Raw genomic sequence first — 25514 nt, 5'->3', positions numbered from 1 at the left:
TGAGCCACAGTGGTGTCGTAAAGCTCCAGTTGTCGGCTCCTTTTGATATTTTCTCAGTCTGGTTGAGTGAGTGAGAGGAGCTGGCCTCTGCAGCCTGCGGTCCCATCATGCAGCTGACCGCTCTTAAATCTCACTCCCCGCCAGGTGACACAACAGCCCCTGTCTCCTCGTCCATCCTGTTGTAGACACTTTGCAATACGTATGATATGTTACAAATTCCAATTTGTTGTGACCTAACGTTAGCTAGGTGGCGAACGTGAGCTGGGCTAGGGGTTAGAGGTTAAGGTTGGTGCTAAAGGTTCGTGTTGGGGGTTAGGGTTAATGTTAGGAGTTAAGGTTAGGAGTTAAGGTTAGGGTAAGGGTTAGCTTAAATGCTAAGTAGTTACAAAGTAGCTCAAAAGTGATAAGTAGTTGTGAAGTTGCTAATTAGCTAAAATGCTACATTTGTCCGTGATGTGATTCAAATACACATCCTTTAGGTTGCTAGACGTTTGCATTATACACCCACCCACCTATCCTCCCCGACCAACCTCCCTCCTTCCATTTTTAGCTGAACTAACCTTCTGTCTTACATAACCATACCAAACGTAACATATCATACTAATTTGACTGTCACAGATTTACTATTATGTATTTACTGTTACAGATTTACTACTATGTTGTCTTTGAGGCCAGGCTGCTCTCTCAGACAATCCTATTTGTTCACAGCGCACAACCGGGCTGTTTCCATTGCCTTCGTACACTCTTAGGAAAAAAAGAAATCTAGGACTTTAAAGAGTCCTTTGGCTGTCCCCATAGTAGAACCCTTTTCGTTCCAGGTAGAACCAAAAAAGAACCCTTTTCGTTCCAGGTAGAACCAAAAAAGAACCCCTTTCGTTCCAGGTTGAACCAAAAAAGAACCCTTTTCATTCCAGGTAGAACCAAAAAAGAACCCTTTTTGGAACCTTTTTTCTAAGAGTGTAGAACTCTTTCTAGGCTCACCGTTACAAAAGCCTTTGTTCTCCCGCCACCGCTATGATGGATCGAGGACAGACTTGAGCTCCACGGAGGCTGGCTTTGGGAAAGTCACCTTCTGGAGCAGAGCAGAGAGGCCAGCGAGCAAACGGAAGAAAAGCTAACAGAAGGGCTAGCGTAGCATAGCGTAGTGTTAGCATTAGCTGGCCCAGTTGTGGGGGGGAATGAGGCAGGCCGCAGGGGCAGCTGTCGAGGGCAAAGTTGTCCAGGCTAATAATAACCAGTAGCGCTGAGTGACTGCATCCCCCCAGGAACTCCCAGGGTCCCGGATGACACGCCAGGATTAGGCCAGGTTGGGGATTAGGGAGAGCTATTTACCCCTTCCAGGAACAACTCTGTTTCCACAGGTGGAAGGGTGCCAGAGAGCAGAAATGCCGTACTCACTGGGAAAAGGGCATACTGATGGTGGGCTGTAGAACGACTTGAGGGACGGTTACATTAGAACCCAGTAGGAAGGCTTCACTGGTAATGCAGAAGTCAGAAGTGGTAGATCCTTGCTTTCATTGGATCTGCTGAATGTTTGTACACACATCTGAAATATTGAAGTCTGTCATACCAGATCAGAGCTGTAATTTTCAGTGTTGTTTTTCTTACACACACACACACACACACACACACACACACACACACACACACAGTTGTGCAACTCTAACATCAGAGGAAACATTCCGTGGCATAAATAGGATCCAGAATCTTCATACCTGGATTTGGGGCCTGGGCTATTTTAGCAAATCCACAGAATCTCCTTAATCTTCTCTACACACATATGAGGTATCAGGAAAACCTGAAAATACAGAGATATTGCAAAACATTTCAATAACGTGCAGATCAATATTATCCTCCAGAACACCCGACGGCAGATATTTCATATTAGGCAGTGAATCTAACAAACCGTCTTAAATCGTCTGGAATATAAAACAATTAAATTAAATTTTTTTAAAAATAACTCCATAGCAATTAGATTCTATCAGTTGTAGAGGACAAAGCCGTGCAGTTATAAACGATTTTCAAAGTTGTGGGAAACAAACTGTACGGCGTTCTATGCTTTCGTAGTGGCACACAGGGTGACAAAATGAGAAATAGCTCATTACACTTCGAGAGGGAAGTTAGGCTATGATCAGCAGCAGTGGTCTCCGAAATGAATGTCTCTCTTTTAAGGTGTTTTCTGGCCCATTTCATTTAGAGGAAGACAACAAAAAACATTCAACTCATTTCATTTCACGCTGGGCCTTCCAAATCAGACGCAGTCCTAGTGCAACGCTTCAAATGAGGCCAGATTGCCTTCTATTTGCGCTCTTTTCACAGCTCGCACGACCTTGCATGAGCAGCTCTCGCTCTGCTCTAACTTGTGGATGTGGAAGGACAATACACTGCCTGGGTCTGATGCTAGGGTGTGTGTGTGTGTGTGTGTGTGTGTGTGTGTGTGTGTGTGTGTGTGTGTGTGTCTCCCTTACCGATCAGCCCTGCTGGAGGCCAATGTCAATTTCCGCTTATGCCCTCTCACCTACCTAAATGAGCATTGGTCCAGTGTAATCGACACAGAATACAGACTCTATTTTACGCAGATTAGTTCCTTTCAAGTGACCTAATCGAGCTCAAACCAGACGCTTGGTGTGATGAAGAGAAGTGGAGTCATACTTGTCTCTCCCGCAGTCTGTCTGTCTGTCTGTCTGTCTGTCTGTCTGTCTCTCTGTTTGTCTGTCTGTCTGTCTGTCTGTCTGTCTGTCTGTCTGTCAATGGTTGTCTGTCTGTCCCTCAGTGGTTATTTGTCTGTCTGTCTGTGGTCTCTCAGTGGTTGAAACTGGATAGTGGGAAGTCATGGATAGACTTCAATAGATCATAGCACTGAGCTGAAGGGTACATAGTGGATTGATCCAGTAATGGAGAGGAAGGAATGGACCTGGAAAGGGATCTTTCTATGCCTATGATAATAGAGAGTGACATACAGTGTAACACATCCAAACCTACCAGCAATAACACATTGTAGCACTGAGCTGCAGGAATTGATTCAGCCATGGAGTAGTGGAGAGAACGTTCTGTTATAGGGAGAGATATTTTAAACCATATAATGATGGAGACATACAGAACTGTACAAGCATCAACAACATATAAGCCTTTGGCAGAGCCATACAAAGAATCTGAACATATGAGTCAAACAAAGTTCTGAAGTTGCCTATTGACGAAAATCTATGTTCTCTGTGCAGCTGTAAAGATGCTTTGTGGATGACGTTCGTTACAATGAGAACTGGGCAAATGTCCTTGTGAGTGTCCTTGTGAGTGTCAGAAATCAATTAGAGTGGCTTTCTCTGCTGGGTCGCCGTGGTGTGATGTGAGCAGCAGTCAGACTAATTCAGCCATTGTTTCCTGGGAGATGCTCTTATTGTGTCTTTAAGGTCTGAGTGAGAATCTAATTAACTACTGTATTCTAGACCAGGCAAGCCTTAGAGGACTGAAGAGACATAATGTTGGTGAGAGGATTGGTGTGAGAGGTTTGGGATACGGTTCAAAGGCAAGAGAGCAGGTTACCGGGAGCTCTGTGGAAACGAGTAAGCAGCACGCAGGAATGCTGCTGGCCCTCATTCCACCGGGCATTTCCCAGCATGCTCGGGCACGCTCCAGCTCAGGAGCAGCAGTAGTGGCAGACTGCCTTGCCTACTACACAATAATACTGTTACCAGGACATTACCTGTTGCTATGATATTTGGCAGGGATATTTATACATTACCCTATGAGGTCCGGAGTACTGATGTGTTTTTGTTCTACCTGATAATTATTTGCACCCACTTGGTGAGTCAGTTTTAAATCAGTCCCTGATTAGAGGAGAAGAACAACAAATGCAGTGGATAGGACATACAAGGATATACAGTACGGTCATCATTTGGTCAAAACTCATTTTAAGTGGACAATTATCTCGTAGGATTCAGCTGCATAATGACTGTTTTCAACAGTTGATACGGTATATAAAGCTGTTTTTGAGTGGCCACGGGGTCAAATAAACATGGAGGGACTCTCATTCACAGGAACATAATTAAAAGTATTAGCTAGAGCTAGTAGACCAAAGGAAGTTGTAGATGTTCTAATCGACACAGACAGGTAATAATAATGACTTGCAGTCAGGAATATAATGGGTCACATAGGTAGTGTAGAGAGGGCTGCATCAAGGTGGGGTGGTTGAGGGTGAGTTAACGATGTTGGGTGGTTGAGGGTGAGTTAACGGTGTTGGGTGGTTGAGGGTGAGTTAATGATGTTGGGTGGTTGAGGGTGAGTTAATGATGTTGAGTGGTTGAGGGTGAGTAAATGATGTTGGGTGGTTGAGGGTGAGTTAATGATGTTGGGTGGTTGAAGGGTTCAGGGTGAAGTTAATGATGTTGGGTGGTTGAGGGTGAGTTAACGATGTTGGGTGGTTGAGGGTGAGTTAATGATGTTGGGTGGTTGAAGGTTTGAGGGTGAGTTAATGATGTTGGGTGGTTGAGGGTGAGTTAATGATGTTGGGTGGTTGAAGGGTTCAGGGTGAAGTTAATGATGTTGGGTGGTTGAGGGTGAGTTAACGATGTTGGGTGGTTGAGGGTGAGTTAATGATGTTGGGTGGTTGAAGGGTTGAGGGAGAGTTAATGATGTTGGGTGGTTGAGAGTTGAAGGGTGATTTAATGATGTTGGGTGGTTGAAAGGTTGAGAGTGAGTTAATGATGTTGGCTGGTTGCAACTGTGTCCATCCATTCAGTTGAGCATGCAGGACTCGTAGGTTGGCACCAAGTATTTAATGTTGATGAAAGCGTCCTCGCCCACATAGTGCTCAAACACCTCCAGGGTCTCCTAGATCAGCTCTCTGATGTTCTCCCTCTTCTGCTGGCTGTAGTCAAGGCCGTCCCCCGAGTTGACTGTGGACCAGACAGGGAGATTTAGTTTAGTTTATTTCATGTACACAGCTAGAAGCTGAATTGCAGTATACAAAAAAGTAATCCTAGCTAGGTAGCCACTCCTCTCCTCCCCTGGGTGTTAAGGCTGAGGGGAAGGGGATGTTGAAAATGTACAATTGTTCTCACAGCAGCAGGACTGTCTCTGAGAGACAGTGATATAGAAATACATTCCATCAGGCCATGCTAAATCATTCCATCAGGCCATGCTAAATCATTCCATCAGGCCATGCTAAATCATTCCATCAGGCCATGCTAAATCATTCCATCAGGCCATGCTAAATCATTCCACCAGGCCATGCTAAATCATTCCACCAGGCCATGCTAAATCATTCCATCAGGCCATGCTAAATCATTCCATCAGGCCATGCTAAATCATTCCATCAGGCCATGCTAAATCATTCCATCAGGCCATGCTAAATCATTCCATCAGGCCATGCTAAATCATTCCATCAGGCCATGCTAAATCATTCCACCAGGCCATGCTAAATCATTCCACCAGGCCATGCTAAATCATTCCACCAGGCCATGCTAAATCCTTCCACCAGGCCATGCTAAATCATTCCACCAGGCCATGCTAAATCATTCCACCAGGCCATGCTAAATCATTCCACCAGGCCATGCTAAATCATTCCACCAGGCCATGCTAAATCATTCCACCAGGCCATGCTAAATCATTCCACCAGGCCATGCTAAATCATTCAACCAGGCCATGCTAAATCATTCCACCAGGCCATGCTAAATCATTCCACCAGGCCATGCTAAATCATTCCACCAGGCCATGCTAAATCATTCCACCAGGCCATGCTAAATCATTCAACCAGGCCATGCTAAATCATTCCATCAGGCCATGCTAAATCATTCCACCAGGCCATGCTAAATCATTCCACCAGGCCATGCTAAATCATTCCACCAGGCCATGCTAAATCATTCAACCAGGCCATGCTAAATCATTCTACCAGGCCATGCTAAATCATTCCACCAGGCCATGCTAAATCATTCCACCAGGCCATGCTAAATCATTCCACCAGGACATGCTAAATCATTCCACCAGGCCATGCTAAATCATTCCACCAGGCCATGCTAAATCATTCCACCAGGCCATGCTAAATCATTCCACCAGGCCATGCTAAATCATTCCACCAGGCCATGCTAAATCATTCCACCAGGCCATGCTAAATCATTCCACCAGGCCATGCTAAATCATTCCACCAGGCCATGTTAAATCATTCCACCAGGCCATGCTAAATCATTCCACCAGGCCACGGTAAATCATTCCACCAGGCCATGCTAAATCATTCCACCAGGCCATGCTAAATCATTCCACCAGGCCATGCTAAATCATTCCACCAGGCCACGCTAAATCATTCCACCAGGCCATGCTAAATCATTCCACCAGGCCATGCTAAATCATTCCACCAGGCCACGCTAAATCATTCCACCAGGCCATGCTAAATCATTCCACCAGGCCACGGTATATCATTCCACCAGGCCACGCTAAATCATTCCACCAGGCCATGCTAAATCATTCAACCAGGCCATGCTAAATCATTCCACCAGGCCACGGTAAATCATTCCACCAGGCCATGCTAAATCATTCCATCAGGCCACGCTAAATCATTCCACCAGGCCATGCTAAATCATTCCATCAGGCCATGCTAAATCATTCCACCAGGCCATGCTAAATCATTCAACCAGGCCATGCTAAATCATTCCACCAGGCCACGGTAAGTCATTCCACCAGGCCATGCTAAATCATTCCATCAGGCCATGCTAAATCATTCAACCAGGCCATGCTAAATCATTCCACCAGGCCATGCTAAATCATTCCACCAGTCCACGGTAAATCATTCCACCAGGCCATGCTAAATCATTCCATCAGGCCATGCTAAATCATTCCACCAGGCCATGCTAAATCATTCCACCAGGCCATGCTAAATCATTCCACCAGGCCACGGTAAATCATTCCACCAGGCCATGCTAAATCATTCCATCAGGCCATGCTAAATCATTCCATCAGGCCATGCTAAATCATTCCATCAGGCCATGCTAAATCATTCCATCAGGCCATGCTAAATCATTCCATCAGGCCATGCTAAATCATTCCACCAGGCCACGGTAAATCATTCCACCAGGCCATGCTAAATCATTCCACCAGGCCATGCTAAATCATTCCACCAGGCCATGCTAAATCATTCCACCAGGCCATGCTAAATCATTCCACCAGGCCATGCTAAATCATTCCACCAGGCCATGCTAAATCATTCCATCAGGCCATGCTAAATCATTCCATCAGGCCATGGTAAATCATTCAACCAGGCCATGCTAAATCATTCCACCAGGCCACGGTAAATCATTCCATCAGGCCATGTTAAATCATTCCATCAGGCCATGGTAAATCATTCAACCAGGCCATGCTAAATCATTCCACCAGGCCATGCTAAATCATTCCATCAGGCCATGCTAAATCATTCCACCAGGCCATGCTAAATCATTCCACCAGGCCATGCTAAATCATTCAACCAGGCCATGCTAAATCATTCCACCAGGCCATGCTAAATCATTCCATCAGGCCATGCTAAATCATTCCACCAGGCCATGCTAAATCATTCCATCAGGCCATGCTAAATCATTCCACCAGGCCATGCTAAATCATTCCATCAGGCCATGCTAAATCATTCCACCAGGCCATGCTAAATCATTCCATCAGGCCATGCTAAATCATTCCACCAGGCCATGCTAAATCATTCCACCAGGCCATGCTAAATCATTCAACCAGGCCATGGTAAATCATTCCACCAGGCCATGCTAAATCATTCCACCAGGCCATGCTAAATCATTCCATCAGGCCATGCTAAATCATTCCACCAGGCCATGCTAAATTATTCCATCAGGCCATGCTAAATCATTCCACCAGGCCATGCTAAATCATTCCACCAGGCCATGCTAAATCATTCCATCAGGCCATGCTAAATCATTCCACCAGGCCATGCTAAATCATTCCACCAGGCCATGCTAAATCATTCAACCAGGCCATGGTAAATCATTCCACCAGGCCATGCTAAATCATTCCACCAGGCCATGCTAAATCATTCCATCAGGCCATGCTAAATCATTCCACCAGGCCATGCTAAATCATTCCATCAGGCCATGCTAAATCATTCCACCAGGCCATGCTAAATCATTCCACCAGGCCATGCTAAATCATTCCATCAGGCCATGCTAAATCATTCCACCAGGCCATGCTAAATCATTCCATCAGGCCATGCTAAATCATTCCACCAGGCCATGCTAAATCATTCCACCAGGCCATGGTAAATCTGATGCTGCGGTTAGTGTGACGTATCTGATATTCCAAACACAGTGCTGCCCACTGAATTCAATTTACACAACTCTCTCTCTCTCTCTCTCTCTCTCTCTCTCTCTCTCTCTCTCTCTCTCTCTCTCTCTCTCTCTCTCTCTCTCTCTCTCTCTCTCTCTCTCTCTCTCTCTCTCTCTCTCTCTCTCTCGCTCTCTCTCTCTCTCTCTCTCTCTCTCTCTCTCTCCGTCATGTTAACATTGCCAAAGCAAATTAACTAGAAATTAACACAAATCTTGCTGCTGTGATGGCACACTGTGGCATTTCACCCAGTAGATATGGGAGTTTATTAAAATTGGGTTTGTTTTCTAATTCTTTGTGTATCTGTGTAATCTGAGGGAAATATGTGTCTCTAATATGGTCATACATTTGGCAGGAGGTTAGGAAGTGCAGCTCAGTTTCCACCTCATTTTGTGGGCAGTGTGCATATATCCTGTCTTCTTTTGAGAGCCAAGTCTAGGTTTGGGTCAATCACAGTGGTCAGGTATTCTGCCACTGTGTACTCTCTGTTTAGGGTCAAACAGCATTCTGGTTTGCTCAGTTTTTTTGTAAATTTTTTCCAATTCGTCAAGTAATTATCTTTTTGTTTTCTCATGATTTGGTTGGGTCTAATTGTGTTGCTGTCCTGGGGCTCTGTGGGGTCTATTTGTGTTTGTGAACAGAGCCCCAGGACCAGCTTGCTGAAGGGACACTTCTCCAAGTTTATCTCTCTGTAGGTGATGGCTTTGTTATGGAAGATTTGGGAACCGCATACTTTTAGGTGGTTGTAGAATTGAATGGCTCTCTGGATTTTGAAAATGAGTGGTTATCGACCTAATTCTGCTCTGCCTGCATTATTTGGTGTCTTACGTTGTACATGGAGGATATTCTTTCAGAATTCTGCATGCAGTCTCAATTTGGTGTTTGTCCCTTTTTGTGAATTCTTGGTTGGTGAGCAGACCCCAGACCGACCACACAACCATAAAGGGCAATGGGTTCTGTCGTGGGATAATCAGAATTTGTTGGTAACATATGTAAGATGTTTTATATTCATCAAATGTGTGTAAGTTAATTCTCATCAGAATGGTATTTTTGTGTAATTCTGTGGTGAGGTTGCAGTTATCTGTTCTATGTCAAAACTAAGTTGCCTGGGCCGCTGAGAGGGGAGAGGTCAAAGTGTCATCATGTTTAAACATATCTTTTACTCCCTACCTTTTCTAGTGGGGAAAGAAGGGTTGCAGTGTTGTTTCTATCTTAAACTATAGCCTCACCCTCCTCTCCGTGAGTTTGTCCAGGAGTTTGTATTTAGAGTGGGTTGTATCTAAATGACAATTTGATATATGCCTGTTGATATGGAGGATTGGTTTATGGTTCTGGGTTTGGGAAAGGAGACAAAGCTGAACGATGAGTTATGTCTATGCTGTCTGACTATGTGTGTCTTTGCTATTAAAGGAACTCAGTTGCATTGTAAGGGGGCTCTCAGAGGATTCACTGGGAGACACTGAATCAATCTGAGAGTCACAGGGTTGTGATAGAGCTCATATAATTAAAGATGGACTTTTATAACTAACTCTGACTTGTGTGTGTGGTTTGCTCCCATGTTTTGGTAAATAGAGGAAATTTCCACGACAGTTCTATAACTGACTCAAGTATTTTTAGCCTGATCCTAATTGATATGTCAAATTTTATGTTCCTTTTGATGGCATAGAAGTCCCCTTCTTGCCTTGTCTCTCAGATCGTTCACAGCTTTGTGGAAGTTACCTGTGGCGCTGATGTTACGCTGAGGTCTGTATAGGTTTTTTGTGAATTTGTGTTTGTGGTCCTGGCAACTGGACCTTTTTTGGAACACCATTATTTGTGTCTTACTGAGATTCACCTTCAGGGCCCAGGTCTAACAGAATCTGTGAAGAAGATCTAGGTGCTACGTTAGTCCCTCCTTGGTCGGGGACAAAAGCACCAGATCATTATCAAACAGTAGACATTTGACTTCAGATTCTAGTAGGGTGAGGCCGGGTGCTGCAGACTGTTCTAGTGCCCTCACCAATTCATTGATATATATGTTGAAGAGGTTGGAGTTAAGCTGCATCCTTGTCTCACCCCACGGCCCTGTGGAAAGAAATGTGAGTTTATTTTTGCCCATTTAACCACACACTTGTTGTTTGTGTACATGGATTTTATAATGTCGTATGTTTTTCCCCCCGACACCCTTTTCCATCAATTTGTATAGCAGACCCTCATGCCAAATTGAGTCTAAAGCTTTATTGAAATCAACAAAGCATGAGAAGACTTTGCCTTTGTTTTGGTTCGTTTGTCAATCAATTAGGGTGTGCAGGGTGAATACGTGGTCTGGCGGTACTGTAATTTGGTAAAAAGCCAATTTGCCATTTTCTCAGTACATTGTTTTCACTGAGGAAATGTATAAGTCTGCTGTTAATGATAATGTGGAGGATTTTCCCAAGGTTGCTGTTGACACATATCCCACTGTAGTTATTGGGGACATATTTGTCTCCACTTTTGTGGATTTGGGTAATCAGTCCTTGGTTCCAAATATTGGGGAAGATGCCAGAGCCAAGGATGATATTAAACAGTTTAAGTATAGCCAATTGGAATTTGTGGTCTGTATATTTAGTCATTTCTTTGAGGATACCATCAACAACACAGGCCTTTTTGGGTTGGAGGGTATGCATTTTGTCCTGTAGTTAATTCAATGTAATTGGAGAATCCAGTGGGTTCTGGTAGTCTTTACTAGTGTAACGGTTTTCCTCCTCTTCTGACGAGGAGCATGAACGATCGGACCAATGCGCAGCGTGGTGAGTGTTCATGTTATATTTATTAAACTGAACACAAAAATAACAGAAACCACGACAAAACCGAAACAGTCCTATTAGGTGACAAAACAGGAAATAACTACCCACAACCCATAGTGGGAAAACAGGCTGCCTAAGTATGGTTCTCAATCAGAGACAACGATAAACTGCTGCCTCTGATTGGGAACCATACCAGGCCTAAACAGAGAAACACAAAATCATAGAACAACACATAGAATGCCCACCCCAACTCACACCCTGACCAAACTAAAATAGAGACATATAAAAGGAACTAAGGTCAGGAGGTGACAAATAGTTGAATCTGAGATTTGTATTTGATCATGTAAATGTTTTTGCTGTTTGTTCTTTGTTAAAGGACCAAACAAATTTGAGAAGGGGTTTACCCATACATCTCGGTTTTGGATAGATAACTCTGTGTGTTGTTGTTTGTTTAATGTGTTCCAATTTTCCTAGAAGTCGTTAGATTCTATGGATTCTTCAATTACATTGAGCTGATTTCTGACGTGCTGTTCCTTCTTTTTCCGTAGTGTATTTCTGTATTGTTTTAGTGATGCACCATATTGAAGGCATAAGCTCAGATTTTCTGGGTCTCTATGTTTTTGGTTGAATGGGTTACTCAATTTATTTATAAGGTTTTTGCATTCTTCATCAAACCATTATTCAGTGTTCTTCATTTTCTTAGGTTTTCTGTTTGAATTTTTTTTAGATTTGATAGGGAAGCTGAGAGGTCAAAAATACTGTTTAGGCTTTCTACTGCCAAGTTTACACCTTCACTATTACAGTGGAACTTTATTCCAGGAGGTTGTCTAAAAGGGATTTAATTTGTTGTTGCCTAATTGTTTTTTGGTAGGTTTCCATCCTTCCATCTATAGCATTTTGTAATATTATTCAGTTCCTGAGGCTTTGATGCCTCATGATTGAGTATTGCTCTGTTCAAGTAGACTGTGATTTTGCTGTGGTCTGATAGGTGTTGTCAGTGGTCTGAGTGTGAATACTCTGAAATACTCTGGGTTGAGGTCAGTGATAAAGTAGTCTACAGTACTACTGAGCTATAAGTGTACCTACCATAGGAGTCCCACGAAGCCTACCATTGACTATGTACATACCCAGCATCTGACTATGTTGTCATAATTGTGCCTAGGGGGGCATATGGGGGAGGGAATGCTGTCACCTCCAGGCAGGTGTTTGTCTCCCTGTGTGTTGAGGGTGTCAGGTTCTTGTCCAGATCTGGCATTTAGGTTGCAAAAAACTAGTACATGTCCCTGGGCCTGGAAATGATTGATTTTCCCCCTTCAGGATGGAGAAGCTGCCTTCATTAAAGTATGGGGATTCTAGTGAGGGGATATAGGTAACACACAGGAGGAAATGTTTCTCTGTTGAGATAATTTCCTTTTGAATTTCTTGCCAAATGTAAAATGTTACTGTTTTGATTCATTTAATTTAGTGAGTTAGGTCTACTCTATACCAAATTAGCATTGCCATTGGCTTGGGCTATTGTAAGAGTGGGGGTTGGGCCTATTTGCCTGCTCACGGCCTGGGCGTATGTGTGACTTCCATGTTGAGGCAGGAGGGACATAGAGCTGATCTGAGGGGGCCTAAATGGGGTGTGGGCATGGTTGACTTGTAGGGGTGTTCACTGGTTGGGTTGGGGGTGTGGATGTGGCTGGTGGTGCTTTGGTCTGGATGTAGGTCCTCTCAACGTGGGTCCTGTATGTGTAGGTCTGGGGGGGGGGGTGTCCCGCAGGTCTGGGAGAGTGTCTTGCTTGTCTGGGCAGGTTGTCTATTGATCTGTTGCTCCTGTGAGGTGTTGGGGCTGTGGTTGAGGGCGATGTCCTTTAGGGTCTGGGCGAAGGTGGGCAATTGCTGCCTTGTATAGGTGGACCTGGTCATAGAGGCTGTTCTAGTCCAGGGTGGAGTGGTGGGCACTGCTGCCTTGTATAGGTGGACCTGGTCATAGAGGCTGTTCTAGTCCAGGGTGGAGTGGTGGGCACTGCTGCCTTGTATAGGTGGACCTGGTCATAGAGGCTGTTCTAGTCCAGGGTGGAGTGGTGGGCACTGCTGCCTTGTATAGGTGGACCTGGTCATAGAGGCTGTTCTAGTCCAGGGTGGAGTGGTGGGCACTGCTGCCTTGTATAGGTGGACCTGGTCATAGAGGCTGTTCAAGTCCAGGGTGGACCTGGTCATAGAGGCTGTTCTAGTCCAGGATGGAGTGGTGGGCGAGGTAAACCTTTGGTTTTGAGGCACAGTCACAGGAAATACTTGGTTTACCTGCTGTGTGGTAGCAGGGTGAATGTCTTTTCATGGTAGCAGGGTGGAAGTATTTTTGTGGTAGCTGGGTGGAGATAACAACTTGTGTGTTGGGGAAAGTAGAGGAAGCTTTTTCAATCACTCCCTTGAGTGCTGTGTCCACCCTTTCCTGCTGTGCTCTCAGGTTGTTTGTGTATATGTGTATTATTATGTGACTGGGTGACCATAGTTGGTCCTCAGACAGAAGGTCTAGGGCACGCTGGGTGTTTGGACACCAGAGTTTAGACACTGTGTGGTTGGAAAAAAAATATTTTCTGGTATGTATTTCCCATTTGAGTCCATAAGGAATACACTCTGGCTTGTGTATGTCCTCAGTGGGTGTGTGGGGGGGGGTTGTCAGGAGGGCTATCAGGGTGGCTGACAGGGGGTGCTCAGAGGGGGTGGGATCCCCTGGGCTTGTGGTTCTTCGTTTGTCTGTCCTGCTGTGATGTCGAGGCTATGGTCAGGGTCTGGGGTGGACTGTTCTGCTGTGGTGTCAAGGCTATGGTCAGGGTCTGGTGTGGACTGTTCTGCTGTGGTGTCGAGGCTATGGTCAGGGTCTGGGGAGTACTGTTCTGCTGTGGTGTCGAGGCTATGGTCAGGGTCTGGGGTGGACTGTTCTGCTGTGGTGTCAAGGCTATGGTCAGGGTCTGGTGTGGACTGTTCTGCTGTGGTGTCGAGGCTATGGTCAGGGTCTGGGGAGTACTGTTCTGCTGTGGTGTCGAGGCTATGGTCAGGGTCTGGTGTGGACTGTTCTGCTGTGGTGTCGAGGCTATGGTCAGGGTCTGGGGAGTACTGTTCTGCTGTGGTGTCGAGGCTATGGTCAGGGTCTGGTGTGGACTGTTCTGCTGTGGTGTCGAGGCTATGGTCAGGGTCTGGTGTGGACTGTTCTGCTGTGGTGTCGAGGCTATGGTCAGGGTCTGGTGTGGACTGTTCTGCTGTGGTGTCGAGGCTATGGTCAGGGTATGGGGTGGACTGTTCTGCTGTGATGTCGAGGCTATGGTCAGGGTCTGGTGTGGACTGTTCTGCTGTGGTGTCGAGGCTATGGTCAGGGTCTGGGGTGGACTGTTCTGCTGTGGTGTCGAGACTTTGGTCAGTGGCTGAGGTGGACTGTTCTGCTGGCTTCTCTGCAGGGGTGGCTAGCTCTCTAATGGGTTGTTCTCTGTCACATTCCACCCCCCTCACCCTCTCCTCCAGCACTCTAATCCTCTAGTGCTCTGTTCTTCTCCTGCTCCTGCTCTTTCTCCTGTTGATGTTGTCTCACCTCAGTCCAGAGTGCAGATATGTCTCTCTCCAACTCCAGCTCTCCGGGTCTGGTTGAGGGGGTGTTGTTGAGCTGGACAATTTTTGTGCTGACTGGAGTGTGTTCACCTGCTGTTCCAGGTCCACCAATCTTACCTCCAGCTGGGTGAATGTATCCTTAATTTCAATGAGGGAGTAGTACTCTGTGCAGGGAGGTTGACTTTCTGCTTGGGGTTGCTCATCTGTGGGGTTGTATAATGAAGAGGTCTGGTCTTACATGCACGGAGTGGTGGTGTCTTTCACAAGAGAGAGCTTATCCTGATGAACCATCTCTTATAGGACTCTCTCTGGCTCTATAACACAGATTGTACTCCACGACACTCACAGATAAACAGACACTGAGAACTTGCTATGGTTGTAGGCAAATTATGTAGAATGCCCTGAGGTGAAATTAATGATTTACATAAATAGAATTAGCAAAAAATACATTTAGATACTTGTTCTTTAAAACACACACAAGATGCACACATGCAAGGGCATGTAAGTACACACGCATGCATGCACACACACAAACAGTGTGCAGGCATCACTCTCTGTCTTGGCAGAAGAGAACGTTTCAGTATTTTCTGTAGTGAGGAGTGATTTGTAATGCAGGACATGCAAATAGAGATATTGTGGGAACACATTGACCTCACATTAGAGACTGAAAGAGATAGGCACTCTACCTGAGAAGAGTGAGAGAGTGAGAGAGAGAGAGAGAGAGAGAGAGAGAGAGATCTCCTACCTGCCTGTTATTCCTCCCACTTCAAGGGGGACCCCTCGCGCCCCTCACTCACAAGCCCAATTAGGACTGAAGAGAAGCTCTGAAAAGTCTTCTTTCACTGTCTCTCACCTGTTTTCTTTCTTTCTCCCTCCTCCTCCAACCTTCCTCTTTCTTTTCTCACCCTCTCTGCTAGCTGCTCATTAAAACACAAAAGGGGCTAGTCACATAAAAAGGAGCCTGTTAAGCAATAACTGTCTCGCACACTCAGAACTGCCTAGACTGGCGGGGTTATAGGAGTCTGCTTCCTCTGTTTCTCTGAAGGTTTGGGCTCCTCCTCTTTTTACACGATTTGAGACATTTTGGATACCACATACTGTAAGGTTGGATGTTTAGGATGTTTAGGAAGTTTAGGATGTTATCAAAGGGCGATTACAGTATAGCCTAACACTTTTTTAAATAACCTATATACAGTGCCTTGCCAAAGTATTCATCCCCCTTGGCATTTTTCCTATTTTGTTGCATTACAACCTGTAATTTAAATTGATTTTGATTTTTATTTCATGTAATGGCCATACACAAAAATCCAAATCCAAATTGTCCAAATTGGTGAAGTGAAATATAAAAAATTACTTGTTTAAAAAAAAGTCATACAATTAAAACAGAAAAGTGGTACGTACATATGTATTCACCCCCTTTGTTATGAAGCCCCTGAATAAGATCTGGCACAACCAATTACCTTCAGAAGTCACATAATTAGTTAAATAAAGTCCACCTGTGTGCAATCTAAGTGTCACATGATCTGTCACATGATCTCAGTATATATACACCTGTTCTGAATGGCCCCAGAGTCTGCAACACCACTAAGCAAGGGGCACCACCAAGCAAGAGGCACCATGAAGATCAAGGAGCTCTCCAAACAGGTTAGGGACAACGTTGTGGAGAAGTACAGATCAGGGTTGGGTTATAAAAAATATCTGAAACTTTAAACATCCCACGGAGAACCATTAAATCCATTATTAAAAAATTGAAAGAATATGGCACCACAACAAACCTGCCAAGAGAGGGTTGCCCACCAAAACTCACAGACCAGGAAAGGAGGGCATTAATCAGAGAGACAAAAAAGAGACCAAAGTTAACCCTGAAGGAGCTTCAAAGCTGCACAACGGAGATTGGATTATCTGTCCATAGGACCACTTAAAGCCGTACGCTCCACAGAGCTGGGCTTTACGGAAGAGTGGCCAGAAAAAGCCATTGTTTCTAAAAAAAAATTAGCAGACATGTTTGATGTTCGCCAAAAGGTATGTGGGAGACTTCCCAAACATATGGAAGAAGGTACTCTGGTCAGATGAGCAGAAATGTAGCTTTTTGACCATCAAGGAAAATGCTATGTCTGGTGCAAACCCAACACCTCTCATCACCCCGAGAATATCATCACCACAGTGAAGCACAGTGGTGGCAGCATCATGCTGTAGGGATGTTTTTCATCGACAGGGACTGGGAAACTGGTCAGAATTGAGGGAATGATGAATGGAGCTAAATACAGGGAAATTCTTGAGGGAAATAGTGAATAGTTATGCACGCTCAACTTTTCAGTTTTTTTGTCATATTTCTTGTTTTTTTTCCACAATAAAAAAAAAACATTTTGCATCTTCAAATTGGTAGGCATGTTGTGTAAATCAAATGATAAAAACCGCCCCAAAAAATCTATTTTAATTCCAGGTTGTAGGGCAACAAAATAGGAAAAATGCCAAGGGGGTGAATACTTTCGCAATCCACTGTAGTCTCTTGTTCAGAGGTTTGAGTAGAGAAGGTTTCCCAGTCTAGCTATGAAAAACGTTCTCTCCGAGTCCAACCATTCAGCTTTCCAAAGATGATGGAACAAAATGGCGGCCATTAAATCACTCAAAGAGTGTCTATCATATTGACAAGATAGTCAAGTGACCGCTCTAACAATGGAAATACAGTGAGCTTCAAAAGTATTGGGACAGTGACAAATCTTCATTTATTTGGGCTCTGTACTCAAGCATTTTAATTATTTAATAATAATGGGTGAGAAAGTTAGACCCACAAATATCATACGCCCCCTAAAAAACGGTGAGAGGTTAACATGTGGGGGTATGGTATTTGTGCATCTGTAACTTTCTCACTCATCATTATTCACGATTCATTTAGGATTATCCCAAATCATGGTAGGATCCACATTAATATAGAAGTGTTTAAACACATATTATATTCAGAGTTACAATAAAAGTGACTCCAAAATGACATATGTTATTTACCATTCATTTCTATTGGGCACAAAATAACATGAAACACAACCAAAACAAACAGCAAATGCATCCAACATGATTGCAGAGTCACAAGCTTGATGTAGTCATTGTGCGGTATGAATACGAGACAAAATACAGAACTTTTGACTACTTAAATCCACATAAGTGAATTTGTCCCAATGCCTTTGGTCCCCTAAAATGGAGGATCTATGCATAAAAAGTGTTGTAATTTCTAAACAGTTATGGACACCCAATATGGATGAAAATACCTTCAAATGAATGCTGACATTCTGCACATTAACCTCATAGTCATTGTATAATTGTATAAGAGGTTTGTCCTCTTTCAGCTTTCTAAAGATGATGGAACAAAATGGCTTCCATTCTGAGTCCAACCATTCAGCTTTCCAAAGATGGAACAACATTTCTAGGGAGGAAATGGCTCTTGTCAAAGTCCGAAGATGCTTTTGCAATTGACTGACGGCCAATAGTACCGGACAGGGCTATACTACAGGCAAACAGAAGATGTAAAGGCAGAGTATAGAGCCAAAATATCCCTCCATAATCTCTATGCATGTGTGTGTCTGGTACCTAGGCTAACAGCCTGTCCCCTCTTTCCATCTTTATAAAAATCATTCTAAGAGCTCAAGCTGGGCCGGAGGACCATAAAACCTTAATAGGATCCAAAACTGGATTACAGAAGTGGGAGTGAAGCACTGTAGTTAAATCTGCTCCCAAAGGCCATCAGAGTGGTGAAGGAAGTAAATGGATGTTTGTGTATGTAAAGATATTTCTGACAGTGATCAGAGCAAGAATACAGTGCAAATTACAAACAGGAAAAGACGACCAGCGTTGTCCCGCGTTATTAACAATTTACAGTACATCTTCTCCTACAACCATATGCACTCACTCAACACACTCCGAGAAAATACACTACGTGACCAAAAGTATCAAGCTCGTCCAATATCTGATTCTAAAATCATGGGTATTAATATGGAGTTGCTCCCCCCTTTGCCGCTATAACAGCCTCAACTCTTCTGGGAAGGCTTTCCACTAGATGTTGGAACATTGCTGCAGGGACTTGCTTCCATTCAGCCACACGAGCATTAGTGAGGTTGGGCACTGATGTTGTGCGATTAGGCCTGGCTTGCAGTCGGCGTTCCAATTCATCCCAAGGGTGTTCGTTGAGGTTGAGGTCAGGGCTCTGTGCAAGCCAGTCAAGTTCTTCCACACCAATCTCAACAAACCATTTCTATATGGACCTCACTTTGTGCATGGGGGCATTGACATGCAGAAACAGGAAAGGGCATTCCCAAAACTGTTGTCACATTGTGTGCTGTAGCGTTAAGATTTCCCTTCACTGGAACTAAGGGGCCCGAACCATGAAAAACAATCCCAGAGCATTATTCCTCTTTCACCAAACTTAAAGTTGGCATTATGCATTGGGGCAGGTAGCTCTCTCCTGGCATCCACCAAACCCAGATTCATCCGTCAGAATGCCAGATGGTGAAGCGTGATTCATCACTCCAGAGAACGCATTTCTACTGCTCCAAAGTCCAATGGCGTCTAGCTTTACACCACTCCAACCGTCGTTTGGCATTGCGCATGGTGATCTTAGGCTTGTGTGAGCCTGCTCAGCCATGGAAACCCATTTTATGAAGCTCCCCACAAACAGTTATTGTGCTGACCTTGCTTCCAGAGGCAGTTTGGAACTCGATAGTGAGTGTTGCAAGGACTGATGATTTTTTACGCGCGATGCATTTCAGCACTCATCAGTCCCGTTCAATGAGCTTGTGTGGCCTACCACTTCATGACTAAGCCACTGTTGCTCCTATTCGTTTCCACTTCACAATAACAGCACTCACAGTTGACGGGTGAAGTTCTAGCAGGGCAGAAATGTGACAAACTAACTTGTTGGAAAGGTGGCATCCTATGACGGTGCCACATTGAAAGCCACTGAGCTCCTCAGTAAGGCCATTCTACTGCCAATGTTTGTCTATGGAGATTGCATGGGTGTGTGCTCGATTTTATACACCTGTCAGCAACAGGTGTGGCTGAAATAGCTGAATCCACTACTTTGAAGGTGTGTCCACGTACGTTTGTATATGTAGTACCAGTCAAAAGTTTGGACACACCTACTAATTCAAGGGTTTTTCTTTATTTGTACTATTTTCTACAATGTAGAAGACATAAAAACTATAAAATAACAAAGTGTTAAACAAATCAAAATATGTTTTATTTTTGAGATTCTTCAAAGTAGCCACCCTTTGCCTTGATGACTGCACTGCACACTCTTGGCATGTTCTCAACCAGCTGCATGAGGTAGTCACCTGGAATGCATTTCAATTAACAGGTGTAGCTTGTTAAAAGTTAATTTGTGGAATTTCTTTCCTTCTTAATGCGTTTGAGCCAATCAGTTGTGTTGTGACAAGGTTAGGGGTGGTATACAGAAGATAGCCCTATTTGGTAAAAGATCAAGTCCATATTACGGCAAGAACAGCTCAAATAAACAAAGAGAAACGACAGTCCATCATTACTTAAAGACATGAAGGTCAGTCAATCAGGAAAACTTCAAGAACTACAGCCTCAAAAACCATCAAGCGCTATGATGAAACAGGCTCTCATGAGGACCACCACAGGAAAGGAAGAAATAAATGCTTCACAGAGTTCAAGTAACAGACACATCTCAACATCAACTGTTCAGAGGAGACGATGTGAATCAGGCCTTCATGGTCGCATTGCTGCGAAGAAACCACTACTAAAGGACCAATAATAATAGACTGGCTTGAACACGAGCAATGGACATTAGACCAGTGGAAATCTGTCTTTTGATCTGATGAGTCGAAATTTGAGATTTTTGTTTCAAACCGCTGTCTTTGTGAGACACAGAGTAGGTGAACATATGATCTCTGCATGTGTGGTTCACACCGTGAAGCATGGAGGAGGAGGTGTGATGGTGTAAAGGGTGCTTTGCTGGTGACACTGTCTATGATTCATTTAGAATTCAAGGCCATCATGGCTACCACAGCATTCTGCAGAGATACGCCATCCCATCTGGTTTTCTCTGTATGCCAAAGAGCCCAAAAAAAACAAATATGTCATTGTCCCCATACTTCAGTATTTCACTTGCTTTGGCAACGTAAACATGTTTCCCATGCCAATAACACCCTTTGAATTGAATTGAGAGAGAGAGAAAGAGAGAGAGAGAGAGGAGGGAGGGAGGGAGAGAGAGAGGTTTGCTCTGTGACATTCCTAAAACAACAAATATTTGGCCATCCCATTGATGCTGCTGAATACCATTCCCTCATTGTGGTGTGCTAAGAGACTGATGACACAGCTGTGTGTCTCTCTCTCCCTTCCTTTCCCTATCACAGGAACTCACACCCTGGTGTGAGGCCCACTCCCGCTGTGTTACTTCTCCACCTCAGCCACTGTGTGTGATCGATCAATAACAGTACACACTCATTCCAGCCAAACACACCCAGACATCCTCATAGGAGGGCTGAGGGGCTTTCACACACCAGTGGCCACACACACACACACACACACACACACAGGAAGGGTGAAGTCATTTAACCATTACCAGCAACACACCAAGAGTGACTTCAGAAAATAAATCAAATAGCCTCGGCTTAAAACACGAGACATGCATCTACGCTATGGACATAAAGTATACGTTGCCAGATCTGTTTGTGATTTAGCCAACCCCTCTGCATGACTACAGATTTGGCAACTAGGCTAGAGATGACTGAAGAGGTCAACATAAGGAAGATGTTTATGAGCAACTGTTGGTATATTATCGCCGTGGGGATTTTCTCCAACAGCATTTCACCACGTGTTCATTTCTTCTCCAATTGGGCTTCAGCCAAGTGTCATGACCAAAAGCAACAGTGCCTCATTTGTCACGGCGGTGAACTAACATTGCCGGATGAAGAGCTCATCTCATCTTGTATCTGTTTTCAAAGCTGTTAATATCCCCATGATTGTTTCCATTAGGGTCTACAGATAGTAGAGAGGCTACAGGCTTTCCTCCCAAGTCCAATCCCTTCCTAGGTTGGCGTATGGGCCCTAGTCAAAAGTAGTGTACTATACAGGGAAAAGGATGGCATTTGTGATGCAGCCCTAATGTCCTAATGGCTTCCTATAACAGACATTCAGGAGTAACGAGAGAACGGTATGGATGTGGTAAATGCAGAGAGAGAGAGAACGGTATGGATATGGTAAATGCAGAGAGAGAAAGAGAGAGAACGGTATGGATATGGTAAATGCAGAGAGAGAGAGAGAGAGAGAACGGTATGGATATGGTAAATGCAGAGAGAGAGAGACAATGGTATTGATATGGTAAATGCAGAGATAGAGAGAGATAATGGTATTGATATGGTAAATGCAGAGAGAGAGAGAGAGAGAGAACGGTATGGATATGGTAAATGCAGAGAGAGAGAGAGAGAGAGAGAGAGAACGGTATGGATATGGTAAATGTAGAGAGAGAGAGAGAGAGAGAGAGAGAGAGAGAGAGAGAGAGATAATGGTATTGATATGGTAAATGCAGAGATAGAGAGAGATAATGGTATTGATATGGTAAATGCAGAGATAGAGAGAGATAATGGTATTGATATGGTAAATGCAGAGATAGAGAGAGATAATGGTATTGATATGGTAAATGCAGAGATAGAGAGAGATAATGGTATTGATATGGTAAATGCAGAGATAGAGAGAGATAATGGTATTGATATGGTAAATGCAGAGATAGAGCGAGAAAGAGAATGGTATGGATATGGTAAATGCAGAGAGAGAGAGAGAGACAATGGTATTGATATGGTAAATGCAGAGAGAGAGAGAGAGAGAGAGAGAGAATGGTATTGATATGGTAAATGCAGAGAGAGAGAGAGAGACAATGGTATTGATATGGTAAATGCAGAGAGAGAGAGAGAGAATTGTATTGATATGGTAAATGCAGAGAGAGAGAGAGAGAGAGAGAGAGAGAGAGAGAGAGAGAATGGTATTGATATGGTAAATAGAGAGAGAGAGAGAGAGAGAGAGAGAGAGAGAGAGAGAGAGAGAGAGAGAGAATGGTATTGATATGGTAAATGCAGAGAGAGAGAGAGAGAGAGAATGATATTGATATGGTAAATGCAGAGAGAGAGAGAGAGAGACAATGGTATTGATATGGTAAATGCAGAGAGAGAGAGAGAGATAATGGTATTGATATGGTAAATGCAGAGAGAGAGAAAGAGAGAGAATGGTATTGATATGGTAAATGCAGAGAGAGAGAGAGAGAGAGAGAGAGAGAGAGAGAGAGAGAGAGAGGGAGAATGGTATTGATATGGTAAATGCAGAGAGAGAGAGAATGGTATGGATATGGTAAATAGAGAGAGAGAGAGAGAGAGAGACAGAGAGAGAGAGAGAAAGAGAGAGAGAGAATGGTATTGATATGGTAAATGCAGAGAGAGAGAGAGAGATAATGGTATCGATATGGTAAATGCAGAGAGAGAGAGAGAGAGAGAGATAATGGTATTGATATGGTAAATGCAGAGAGAGAGAGAGACAATGGTATTGATATGGTAAATGCAGAGAGAGAGAGAGAGATAATGGTATTGATATGGTAAATGCAGAGAGAGAGAGAAAGAGAGAGAATGGTATTGATATGGTAAATGCAGAGAGAGAGAGAGAGAGAGAGAGAGAGAGAGAGAGAATGGTATTGATATGGTAAATGCAGAGAGAGAGAGAGAGAGAGAGAGAGAGAGAGGGAGAATGGTATTGATATGGTAAATGCAGAGAGAGAGAGAATGGTATGGATATGGTAAATAGAGAGAGAGAGAGAGAGAGAGAGAGACAGAGAGAGAGAGAGAAAGAGAGAGAGAGAATGGTATTGATATGGTAAATGCAGAGAGAGAGAGAGATAATGGTATCGATATGGTAAATGCAGAGAGAGAGAGAGAGAGAGAGAGAGATAATGGTATTGATATGGTAAATGCAGAGAGAGAGAGAGACAATGGTATTGATATGGTAAATGCAGAGAGAGAGAGAGACAATGGTATTGATATGGTAAATGCAGAGAGAGAGAGAGACAATGGTATTGATATGGTAAATGCAGAGAGAGAGAGAATGGTATTGATATGGTAAATGCAAAGAGAGAGAGAGAGAGAGAGAGAGAGAATGGTATTGATATGGTAAACGCAGAGAGAGAGAGAGAGAGAACAGTATTGATATGTAAATGCAAAGAGAGAGAGAGAGAGAGAGAGAGAGAGAGAATGGTATGGACATGGTAAACGCAGAGAGAGAGAGAGAGAGAGAGAGAGAGAGAGAGAGAGCGAGAGAGAGAATGGTATGGATATGGTAAATGCAAAGAGAGAAAGAGAGAGACATTTGTAATGTCTTTATTGTTATGAAACTTCTGTATGTGTAATGTTTACTGTTCATTTTTATTGTTTGTTTCACTTTTGTGTATTATCTATCTCACTTTCTTTGGCAATGTTAACACATGTTTCCCATGCCAATAAAGCCCCTTGAATTGAATTGAATTGAGAGAGAGAGAACGGTATGGATATGGTAAATGCAGACACTGCCCACAAAATGTGGTGGAAACTGAGCTGCACTTCCTAACCTCCTGCCCAATGTATGACCATATTAGAGAGACATATTTCCCTCAGATTACACAGATCCACAAAGAATTCGAAAACAAATCCAAGTTTGATAAACTCCCAAATCTACTGGGTGAAATACCACAGTGTGCCATCACAGCAGCAAGATTTGTGACCTGTTGCCACAAGAAAAGGGCAACCAGTGAAGAACAAACACCTTTGTAAATACAACCCATATTTATGCTTATTTATTTTCCCTTTTGTACTTTAACCATTTGTACATTGTTACAACACTTTATATATATATATATATATATATGTATATATATATATATATATATATATATATATATATATATATATATATATATATATATATATATATATATATATATATATATATATATATATATATATATAATATGACATTTGTAATGTCTTTATTGTTTTGAAACTTCTATATGTTTACTGTTATTTTTTATTGTTTATTTCACTTTTGTATATTATCTACCTCACTTGCTTTGGCAATGTTAACACATGTTTCCCATGTCAATAAAGCACCTTGGATTGAGATTGAGATTGAGAGAGCAAAAGAGAAGAAAAACGAAAAAAAAAACCTGTGAGAATAAAATGCTGCTGACATAGGAAATGTCACCCGTTCAGTCAGAACCCCTCCAGTTTTTACCGAGCTGCTGCTGTGTGCCGCAATGGGGCTGCTGAGCGAGAAGGTACTTGACTTGGGCAGGAGCTCACTGAAATTGAATATCAGACACCTCAAATTTTCTTCTGCTTGAGTTCCTGCACCTCCTATAGAATATTAGTGAAAAACTATTGAGGAGTTCATGCACCTAAACATTTTAATGAAAAAAATAATACAAAAATGTAACCTTTATTTAACTAGGCAACATAAACGGTACCCTCACCCAAAATGAGTACCGGTACCTATTTCAGTTCAAATCCTGGTCTACTCCTGCTGTGGGTGTCAAAACGTCCCTCAGTGCTCAATGTCGCCGACTGTAAACCGTCCAGCTCTTTCATCTGCTGAGGGAAACTGTAGACGAGGCCTTATTGTAGCCTTAACTGGGCACGTCATATATACACACACATGATAACATACACCCTATACACACACATGAATACATACACACTATACACACACATGAATACATACACACTATACACACACATGATAACATACGCACTATATTCACACATGATAACATACACACTATACACACACATGATAACATACGCACTATACACACACACATGATAACATACG

General features: G+C 43.4%; 1 pseudogene; it reads right to left on the bottom strand.

The window, feature by feature from the left end:
* Window positions 1–3697: 3697 nt before the first annotated feature.
* Window positions 3698–25514, bottom strand: part of LOC118941493 — a 318541-nt pseudogene continuing 296724 nt past the window's right edge.

Source organism: Oncorhynchus mykiss, chromosome 19 (genome assembly GCF_013265735.2).
Source record: "Oncorhynchus mykiss isolate Arlee chromosome 19, USDA_OmykA_1.1, whole genome shotgun sequence".
Classification (NCBI taxonomy): Eukaryota; Metazoa; Chordata; class Actinopteri; order Salmoniformes; family Salmonidae; genus Oncorhynchus; species Oncorhynchus mykiss.
This window is presented reverse-complemented; position numbering and strand designations above follow the sequence as displayed.